Here is a 9,621-nt window from a genome sequence, read left to right as displayed (position 1 = left end):
CCACCCTTCTCCACTTGTATCTGTATGTTCTGCAACTGTACTGGCCCCCCCTCCCCCAAACCAAAACCATGAGGGAAAGGAGCCGAAATCGCACCAATGGAGGTGGTCTGCGTCCGAGGGGCGCCTCTCCGGCTAGGCGCCGAACAACTCATACTTACCTGGCAGGGGAGATACCATGATCACTAAGGTGGTTCTCCCAGGGTGAGGCTCATCCATTGCACTCCGGGTGTGCTGACCCCTGCGATTTCCCCAAATGCGGGAAACTCGACTGCATAATTTGTGGTAGTGGGGGACTGCGTTCGCGCTTTCCCCTGATTTCCTCTGGTCAAAAATAGTGCTCGTCTGTTGTGCCCTGGGTGGCTGCAGAAGTGGTGCGCCTGCTCCATCTTCTTCTCCTCCTCCACATTTTATCAGTCGAGTTTTCCTGCTGTGTTTGGGTGATCTTCAGGGCTGAGCACACCGTGGGGTGCGATGGTTGAGCCTCCGTGCGAGAATCGAGTGTGTGCGGGTGCTTTGCTTTCATTCATCCATGGGCCTGCGTCTCCCCCTTGTGGTCAATCTGCAGTGCCATCCATCCCGGCCGGTCCATTTATTTTCTTGAAGTTGTGTTGTGTTGTGTTGTGTTGTGTTGTGTTGTGTTGTGTGTGTGTGTGTGTGTGTGTGTGTGTGTGTGTGTGTGTGTATGCCTTTCAGCTTGACTTCCTAACCTCCTTTCCTCCGTATGCAGCCCTGAGCCTTCCTCCTTGTAGGCGTGGCAATGTTGAGACTGTGAGCGAGCGGCTGCACCGCACCGCCCATCCATGCAAATATCCAGTTTTGTGTCTGTCTGTGGCGTCTTTGCAGTGTTGTGATGCACGCCGCAAAGTGAATCCGGACCCTTGGGACGCCTTAGTCGCGGGGGGTGGGTCAGGGTCTCCACCCTTCTCCACTTGTATCTGTATGTTCTGCAACTGTACTGGCCCCCCTCCCCCAAACCAAAACCATGAGGGAAAGGAGCCGAAATCGCACCAATGGAGGTGGTCTGCGTCCGAGGGGCGCCTCTCCGGCTAGGCGCCGAACAACTCATACTTACCTGGCAGGGGAGATACCATGATCACTAAGGTGGTTCTCCCAGGGTGAGGCTCATCCATTGCACTCCGGGTGTGCTGACCCCTGCGATTTCCCCAAATGCGGGAAACTCGACTGCATAATTTGTGGTAGTGGGGGACTGCGTTCGCGCTTTCCCCTGATTTCCTCTGGTCAAAAATAGTGCTCGTCTGTTGTGCCCTGGGTGGCTGCAGAAGTGGTGCGCCTGCTCCATCTTCTTCTCCTCCTCCACATTTTATCAGTCGAGTTTTCCTGCTGTGTTTGGGTGATCTTCAGGGCTGAGCACACCGTGGGGTGCGATGGTTGAGCCTCCGTGCGAGAATCGAGTGTGTGCGGGTGCTTTGCTTTCATTCATCCATGGGCCTGCGTCTCCCCCTTGTGGTCAATCTGCAGTGCCATCCATCCCGGCCGGTCCATTTATTTTCTTGAAGTTGTGTTGTGTTGTGTTGTGTTGTGTTGTGTTGTGTTGTGTGTGTGTGTGTGTGTGTGTGTGTGTGTGTGTGTGTGTGTGTATGCCTTTCAGCTTGACTTCCTAACCTCCTTTCCTCCGTATGCAGCCCTGAGCCTTCCTCCTTGTAGGCGTGGCAATGTTGAGACTAAGTGAGCGAGCGGGCTGCACCGCACCGCCCATCCATGCAAATATCCAGTTTTGTGTCTGTCTGTGGCGTCTTTGCAGTGTTGTGATGCACGCCGCAAAGTGAATCCGGACCCTTGGGACGCCTTAGTCGCGGGGGGTGGGTCAGGGTCTCCACCCTTCTCCACTTGTATCTGTATGTTCTGCAACTGTACTGGCCCCCCTCCCCCAAACCAAAACCATGAGGGAAAGGAGCCGAAATCGCACCAATGGAGGTGGTCTGCGTCCGAGGGGCGCCTCTCCGGCTAGGCGCCGAACAACTCATACTTACCTGGCAGGGGAGATACCATGATCACTAAGGTGGTTCTCCCAGGGTGAGGCTCATCCATTGCACTCCGGGTGTGCTGACCCCTGCGATTTCCCCAAATGCGGGAAACTCGACTGCATAATTTGTGGTAGTGGGGGACTGCGTTCGCGCTTTCCCCTGATTTCCTCTGGTCAAAAATAGTGCTCGTCTGTTGTGCCCTGGGTGGCTGCAGAAGTGGTGCGCCTGCTCCATCTTCTTCTCCTCCTCCACATTTTATCAGTCGAGTTTTCCTGCTGTGTTTGGGTGATCTTCAGGGCTGAGCACACCGTGGGGTGCGATGGTTGAGCCTCCGTGCGAGAATCGAGTGTGTGCGGGTGCTTTGCTTTCATTCATCCATGGGCCTGCGTCTCCCCCTTGTGGTCAATCTGCAGTGCCATCCATCCCGGCCGGTCCATTTATTTTCTTGAAGTTGTGTTGTGTTGTGTTGTGTTGTGTTGTGTTGTGTTGTGTGTGTGTGTGTGTGTGTGTGTGTGTGTGTGTGTGTGTGTATGCCTTTCAGCTTGACTTCCTAACCTCCTTTCCTCCGTATGCAGCCCTGAGCCTTCCTCCTTGTAGGCGTGGCAATGTTGAGACTGTGAGCGAGCGGCTGCACCGCACCGCCCATCCATGCAAATATCCAGTTTTGTGTCTGTCTGTGGCGTCTTTGCAGTGTTGTGATGCACGCCGCAAAGTGAATCCGGACCCTTGGGACGCCTTAGTCGCGGGGGGTGGGTCAGGGTCTCCACCCTTCTCCACTTGTATCTGTATGTTCTGCAACTGTACTGGCCCCCCTCCCCCAAACCAAAACCATGAGGGAAAGGAGCCGAAATCGCACCAATGGAGGTGGTCTGCGTCCGAGGGGCGCCTCTCCGGCTAGGCGCCGAACAACTCATACTTACCTGGCAGGGGAGATACCATGATCACTAAGGTGGTTCTCCCAGGGTGAGGCTCATCCATTGCACTCCGGGTGTGCTGACCCCTGCGATTTCCCCAAATGCGGGAAACTCGACTGCATAATTTGTGGTAGTGGGGGACTGCGTTCGCGCTTTCCCCTGATTTCCTCTGGTCAAAAATAGTGCTCGTCTGTTGTGCCCTGGGTGGCTGCAGAAGTGGTGCGCCTGCTCCATCTTCTTCTCCTCCTCCACATTTTATCAGTCGAGTTTTCCTGCTGTGTTTGGGTGATCTTCAGGGCTGAGCACACCGTGGGGTGCGATGGTTGAGCCTCCGTGCGAGAATCGAGTGTGTGCGGGTGCTTTGCTTTCATTCATCCATGGGCCTGCGTCTCCCCCTTGTGGTCAATCTGCAGTGCCATCCATCCCGGCCGGTCCATTTATTTTCTTGAAGTTGTGTTGTGTTGTGTTGTGTTGTGTTGTGTTGTGTGTGTGTGTGTGTGTGTGTGTGTGTGTGTGTGTGTGTGTGTGTGTATGCCTTTCAGCTTGACTTCCTAACCTCCTTTCCTCCGTATGCAGCCCTGAGCCTTCCTCCTTGTAGGCGTGGCAATGTTGAGACTGTGAGCGAGCGGCTGCACCGCACCGCCCATCCATGCAAATATCCAGTTTTGTGTCTGTCTGTGGCGTCTTTGCAGTGTTGTGATGCACGCCGCAAAGTGAATCCGGACCCTTGGGACGCCTTAGTCGCGGGGGGTGGGTCAGGGTCTCCACCCTTCTCCACTTGTATCTGTATGTTCTGCAACTGTACTGGCCCCCCTCCCCCAAACCAAAACCATGAGGGAAAGGAGCCGAAATCGCACCAATGGAGGTGGTCTGCGTCCGAGGGGCGCCTCTCCGGCTAGGCGCCGAACAACTCATACTTACCTGGCAGGGGAGATACCATGATCACTAAGGTGGTTCTCCCAGGGTGAGGCTGGTGGTTCTCCCAGGGTGAGGCTCATCCATTGCACTCCGGGTGTGCTGACCCCTGCGATTTCCCCAAATGCGGGAAACTCGACTGCATAATTTGTGGTAGTGGGGGACTGCGTTCGCGCTTTCCCCTGATTTCCTCTGGTCAAAAATAGTGCTCGTCTGTTGTGCCCTGGGTGGCTGCAGAAGTGGTGCGCCTGCTCCATCTTCTTCTCCTCCTCCACATTTTATCAGTCGAGTTTTCCTGCTGTGTTTGGGTGATCTTCAGGGCTGAGCACACCGTGGGGTGCGATGGTTGAGCCTCCGTGCGAGAATCGAGTGTGTGCGGGTGCTTTGCTTTCATTCATCCATGGGCCTGCGTCTCCCCCTTGTGGTCAATCTGCAGTGCCATCCATCCCGGCCGGTCCATTTATTTTCTTGAAGTTGTGTTGTGTTGTGTTGTGTTGTGTTGTGTTGTGTTGTGTGTGTGTGTGTGTGTGTGTGTGTGTGTGTGTGTGTGTATGCCTTTCAGCTTGACTTCCTAACCTCCTTTCCTCCGTATGCAGCCCTGAGCCTTCCTCCTTGTAGGCGTGGCAATGTTGAGACTGTGAGCGAGCGGCTGCACCGCACCGCCCATCCATGCAAATATCCAGTTTTGTGTCTGTCTGTGGCGTCTTTGCAGTGTTGTGATGCACGCCGCAAAGTGAATCCGGACCCTTGGGACGCCTTAGTCGCGGGGGGTGGGTCAGGGTCTCCACCCTTCTCCACTTGTATCTGTATGTTCTGCAACTGTACTGGCCCCCCTCCCCCAAACCAAAACCATGAGGGAAAGGAGCCGAAATCGCACCAATGGAGGTGGTCTGCGTCCGAGGGGCGCCTCTCCGGCTAGGCGCCGAACAACTCATACTTACCTGGCAGGGGAGATACCATGATCACTAAGGTGGTTCTCCCAGGGTGAGGCTCATCCATTGCACTCCGGGTGTGCTGACCCCTGCGATTTCCCCAAATGCGGGAAACTCGACTGCATAATTTGTGGTAGTGGGGGACTGCGTTCGCGCTTTCCCCTGATTTCCTCTGGTCAAAAATAGTGCTCGTCTGTTGTGCCCTGGGTGGCTGCAGAAGTGGTGCGCCTGCTCCATCTTCTTCTCCTCCTCCACATTTTATCAGTCGAGTTTTCCTGCTGTGTTTGGGTGATCTTCAGGGCTGAGCACACCGTGGGGTGCGATGGTTGAGCCTCCGTGCGAGAATCGAGTGTGTGCGGGTGCTTTGCTTTCATTCATCCATGGGCCTGCGTCTCCCCCTTGTGGTCAATCTGCAGTGCCATCCATCCCGGCCGGTCCATTTATTTTCTTGAAGTTGTGTTGTGTTGTGTTGTGTTGTGTTGTGTTGTGTGTGTGTGTGTGTGTGTGTGTGTGTGTGTGTGTGTGTGTATGCCTTTCAGCTTGACTTCCTAACCTCCTTTCCTCCGTATGCAGCCCTGAGCCTTCCTCCTTGTAGGCGTGGCAATGTTGAGACTGTGAGCGAGCGGCTGCACCGCACCGCCCATCCATGCAAATATCCAGTTTTGTGTCTGTCTGTGGCGTCTTTGCAGTGTTGTGATGCACGCCGCAAAGTGAATCCGGACCCTTGGGACGCCTTAGTCGCGGGGGGTGGGTCAGGGTCTCCACCCTTCTCCACTTGTATCTGTATGTTCTGCAACTGTACTGGCCCCCCTCCCCCAAACCAAAACCATGAGGGAAAGGAGCCGAAATCGCACCAATGGAGGTGGTCTGCGTCCGAGGGGCGCCTCTCCGGCTAGGCGCCGAACAACTCATACTTACCTGGCAGGGGAGATACCATGATCACTAAGGTGGTTCTCCCAGGGTGAGGCTCATCCATTGCACTCCGGGTGTGCTGACCCCTGCGATTTCCCCAAATGCGGGAAACTCGACTGCATAATTTGTGGTAGTGGGGGACTGCGTTCGCGCTTTCCCCTGATTTCCTCTGGTCAAAAATAGTGCTCGTCTGTTGTGCCCTGGGTGGCTGCAGAAGTGGTGCGCCTGCTCCATCTTCTTCTCCTCCTCCACATTTTATCAGTCGAGTTTTCCTGCTGTGTTTGGGTGATCTTCAGGGCTGAGCACACCGTGGGGTGCGATGGTTGAGCCTCCGTGCGAGAATCGAGTGTGTGCGGGTGCTTTGCTTTCATTCATCCATGGGCCTGCGTCTCCCCCTTGTGGTCAATCTGCAGTGCCATCCATCCCGGCCGGTCCATTTATTTTCTTGAAGTTGTGTTGTGTTGTGTTGTGTTGTGTTGTGTTGTGTTGTGTGTGTGTGTGTGTGTGTGTGTGTGTGTGTGTGTGTGTATGCCTTTCAGCTTGACTTCCTAACCTCCTTTCCTCCGTATGCAGCCCTGAGCCTTCCTCCTTGTAGGCGTGGCAATGTTGAGACTGTGAGCGAGCGGCTGCACCGCACCGCCCATCCATGCAAATATCCAGTTTTGTGTCTGTCTGTGGCGTCTTTGCAGTGTTGTGATGCACGCCGCAAAGTGAATCCGGACCCTTGGGACGCCTTAGTCGCGGGGGGTGGGTCAGGGTCTCCACCCTTCTCCACTTGTATCTGTATGTTCTGCAACTGTACTGGCCCCCCTCCCCCAAACCAAAACCATGAGGGAAAGGAGCCGAAATCGCACCAATGGAGGTGGTCTGCGTCCGAGGGGCGCCTCTCCGGCTAGGCGCCGAACAACTCATACTTACCTGGCAGGGGAGATACCATGATCACTAAGGTGGTTCTCCCAGGGTGAGGCTCATCCATTGCACTCCGGGTGTGCTGACCCCTGCGATTTCCCCAAATGCGGGAAACTCGACTGCATAATTTGTGGTAGTGGGGGACTGCGTTCGCGCTTTCCCCTGATTTCCTCTGGTCAAAAATAGTGCTCGTCTGTTGTGCCCTGGGTGGCTGCAGAAGTGGTGCGCCTGCTCCATCTTCTTCTCCTCCTCCACATTTTATCAGTCGAGTTTTCCTGCTGTGTTTGGGTGATCTTCAGGGCTGAGCACACCGTGGGGTGCGATGGTTGAGCCTCCGTGCGAGAATCGAGTGTGTGCGGGTGCTTTGCTTTCATTCATCCATGGGCCTGCGTCTCCCCCTTGTGGTCAATCTGCAGTGCCATCCATCCCGGCCGGTCCATTTATTTTCTTGAAGTTGTGTTGTGTTGTGTTGTGTTGTGTTGTGTTGTGTTGTGTGTGTGTGTGTGTGTGTGTGTGTGTGTGTGTGTGTGTGTATGCCTTTCAGCTTGACTTCCTAACCTCCTTTCCTCCGTATGCAGCCCTGAGCCTTCCTCCTTGTAGGCGTGGCAATGTTGAGACTGTGAGCGAGCGGCTGCACCGCACCGCCCATCCATGCAAATATCCAGTTTTGTGTCTGTCTGTGGCGTCTTTGCAGTGTTGTGATGCACGCCGCAAAGTGAATCCGGACCCTTGGGACGCCTTAGTCGCGGGGGGTGGGTCAGGGTCTCCACCCTTCTCCACTTGTATCTGTATGTTCTGCAACTGTACTGGCCCCCCTCCCCCAAACCAAAACCATGAGGGAAAGGAGCCGAAATCGCACCAATGGAGGTGGTCTGCGTCCGAGGGGCGCCTCTCCGGCTAGGCGCCGAACAACTCATACTTACCTGGCAGGGGAGATACCATGATCACTAAGGTGGTTCTCCCAGGGTGAGGCTCATCCATTGCACTCCGGGTGTGCTGACCCCTGCGATTTCCCCAAATGCGGGAAACTCGACTGCATAATTTGTGGTAGTGGGGGACTGCGTTCGCGCTTTCCCCTGATTTCCTCTGGTCAAAAATAGTGCTCGTCTGTTGTGCCCTGGGTGGCTGCAGAAGTGGTGCGCCTGCTCCATCTTCTTCTCCTCCTCCACATTTTATCAGTCGAGTTTTCCTGCTGTGTTTGGGTGATCTTCAGGGCTGAGCACACCGTGGGGTGCGATGGTTGAGCCTCCGTGCGAGAATCGAGTGTGTGCGGGTGCTTTGCTTTCATTCATCCATGGGCCTGCGTCTCCCCCTTGTGGTCAATCTGCAGTGCCATCCATCCCGGCCGGTCCATTTATTTTCTTGAAGTTGTGTTGTGTTGTGTTGTGTTGTGTGTGTGTGTGTGTGTGTGTGTGTGTGTGTGTGTGTGTGTATGCCTTTCAGCTTGACTTCCTAACCTCCTTTCCTCCGTATGCAGCCCTGAGCCTTCCTCCTTGTAGGCGTGGCAATGTTGAGACTGTGAGCGAGCGGCTGCACCGCACCGCCCATCCATGCAAATATCCAGTTTTGTGTCTGTCTGTGGCGTCTTTGCAGTGTTGTGATGCACGCCGCAAAGTGAATCCGGACCCTTGGGACGCCTTAGTCGCGGGGGGTGGGTCAGGGTCTCCACCCTTCTCCACTTGTATCTGTATGTTCTGCAACTGTACTGGCCCCCCTCCCCCAAACCAAAACCATGAGGGAAAGGAGCCGAAATCGCACCAATGGAGGTGGTCTGCGTCCGAGGGGCGCCTCTCCGGCTAGGCGCCGAACAACTCATACTTACCTGGCAGGGGAGATACCATGATCACTAAGGTGGTTCTCCCAGGGTGAGGCTCATCCATTGCACTCCGGGTGTGCTGACCCCTGCGATTTCCCCAAATGCGGGAAACTCGACTGCATAATTTGTGGTAGTGGGGGACTGCGTTCGCGCTTTCCCCTGATTTCCTCTGGTCAAAAATAGTGCTCGTCTGTTGTGCCCTGGGTGGCTGCAGAAGTGGTGCGCCTGCTCCATCTTCTTCTCCTCCTCCACATTTTATCAGTCGAGTTTTCCTGCTGTGTTTGGGTGATCTTCAGGGCTGAGCACACCGTGGGGTGCGATGGTTGAGCCTCCGTGCGAGAATCGAGTGTGTGCGGGTGCTTTGCTTTCATTCATCCATGGGCCTGCGTCTCCCCCTTGTGGTCAATCTGCAGTGCCATCCATCCCGGCCGGTCCATTTATTTTCTTGAAGTTGTGTTGTGTTGTGTTGTGTTGTGTTGTGTTGTGTTGTGTGTGTGTGTGTGTGTGTGTGTGTGTGTGTGTGTGTGTATGCCTTTCAGCTTGACTTCCTAACCTCCTTTCCTCCGTATGCAGCCCTGAGCCTTCCTCCTTGTAGGCGTGGCAATGTTGAGACTGTGAGCGAGCGGCTGCACCGCACCGCCCATCCATGCAAATATCCAGTTTTGTGTCTGTCTGTGGCGTCTTTGCAGTGTTGTGATGCACGCCGCAAAGTGAATCCGGACCCTTGGGACGCCTTAGTCGCGGGGGGTGGGTCAGGGTCTCCACCCTTCTCCACTTGTATCTGTATGTTCTGCAACTGTACTGGCCCCCCTCCCCCAAACCAAAACCATGAGGGAAAGGAGCCGAAATCGCACCAATGGAGGTGGTCTGCGTCCGAGGGGCGCCTCTCCGGCTAGGCGCCGAACAACTCATACTTACCTGGCAGGGGAGATACCATGATCACTAAGGTGGTTCTCCCAGGGTGAGGCTCATCCATTGCACTCCGGGTGTGCTGACACCCTGCGATTTCCCCAAATGCGGGAAACTCGACTGCATAATTTGTGGTAGTGGGGGACTGCGTTCGCGCTTTCCCCTGATTTCCTCTGGTCAAAAATAGTGCTCGTCTGTTGTGCCCTGGGTGGCTGCAGAAGTGGTGCGCCTGCTCCATCTTCTTCTCCTCCTCCACATTTTATCAGTCGAGTTTTCCTGCTGTGTTTGGGTGATCTTCAGGGCTGAGCACACCGTGGGGTGCGATGGTT

The 9,621-nt window shown here is 55.1% G+C and overlaps 10 non-coding genes and 1 pseudogene across 10 annotated transcripts; all 11 read left to right on the top strand.

Moving 5' to 3' along the window:
• The first annotated feature begins 150 nt into the window (after positions 1-150).
• Positions 151-314, top strand: LOC130326193 (U1 spliceosomal RNA). Its single transcript, XR_008870854.1, has one exon. It is a non-coding gene; the product is annotated as a U1 spliceosomal RNA (small nuclear RNA).
• A 750-nt stretch (positions 315-1,064) lies between these two features.
• LOC130326192 (U1 spliceosomal RNA) lies at positions 1,065-1,228 on the top strand. Its single transcript, XR_008870853.1, has one exon. It is a non-coding gene; the product is annotated as a U1 spliceosomal RNA (small nuclear RNA).
• A 755-nt stretch (positions 1,229-1,983) lies between these two features.
• Positions 1,984-2,147, top strand: LOC130326191 (U1 spliceosomal RNA). Its single transcript, XR_008870852.1, has one exon. It is a non-coding gene; the product is annotated as a U1 spliceosomal RNA (small nuclear RNA).
• A 750-nt stretch (positions 2,148-2,897) lies between these two features.
• Positions 2,898-3,061, top strand: LOC130326190 (U1 spliceosomal RNA). Its single transcript, XR_008870851.1, has one exon. It is a non-coding gene; the product is annotated as a U1 spliceosomal RNA (small nuclear RNA).
• A 751-nt stretch (positions 3,062-3,812) lies between these two features.
• On the top strand, positions 3,813-3,999 carry LOC130326197 (U1 spliceosomal RNA; annotated as a pseudogene).
• A 748-nt stretch (positions 4,000-4,747) lies between these two features.
• Positions 4,748-4,911, top strand: LOC130326189 (U1 spliceosomal RNA). The gene has a single exon (XR_008870850.1). It is a non-coding gene; the product is annotated as a U1 spliceosomal RNA (small nuclear RNA).
• A 745-nt stretch (positions 4,912-5,656) lies between these two features.
• LOC130326187 (U1 spliceosomal RNA) lies at positions 5,657-5,820 on the top strand. The gene has a single exon (XR_008870848.1). It is a non-coding gene; the product is annotated as a U1 spliceosomal RNA (small nuclear RNA).
• A 748-nt stretch (positions 5,821-6,568) lies between these two features.
• Positions 6,569-6,732, top strand: LOC130326186 (U1 spliceosomal RNA). Its single transcript, XR_008870847.1, has one exon. It is a non-coding gene; the product is annotated as a U1 spliceosomal RNA (small nuclear RNA).
• A 750-nt stretch (positions 6,733-7,482) lies between these two features.
• Positions 7,483-7,646, top strand: LOC130326184 (U1 spliceosomal RNA). The gene has a single exon (XR_008870846.1). It is a non-coding gene; the product is annotated as a U1 spliceosomal RNA (small nuclear RNA).
• Positions 7,647-8,381: 735 nt separating this feature from the next.
• LOC130326183 (U1 spliceosomal RNA) lies at positions 8,382-8,545 on the top strand. Its single transcript, XR_008870845.1, has one exon. It is a non-coding gene; the product is annotated as a U1 spliceosomal RNA (small nuclear RNA).
• Positions 8,546-9,293: 748 nt separating this feature from the next.
• On the top strand, positions 9,294-9,458 carry LOC130326194 (U1 spliceosomal RNA). The gene has a single exon (XR_008870855.1). It is a non-coding gene; the product is annotated as a U1 spliceosomal RNA (small nuclear RNA).
• The last annotated feature ends 163 nt before the right edge of the window (positions 9,459-9,621 follow it).

Source organism: Hyla sarda, unplaced genomic scaffold, assembly GCF_029499605.1.
Source record: "Hyla sarda isolate aHylSar1 unplaced genomic scaffold, aHylSar1.hap1 scaffold_2815, whole genome shotgun sequence".
Lineage (NCBI taxonomy): Eukaryota > Metazoa > Chordata > Amphibia > Anura > Hylidae > Hyla > Hyla sarda.
The sequence above is the reverse complement of the archived record's forward strand: the minus strand, read 5'-3'. Positions and strand labels throughout refer to the sequence as shown.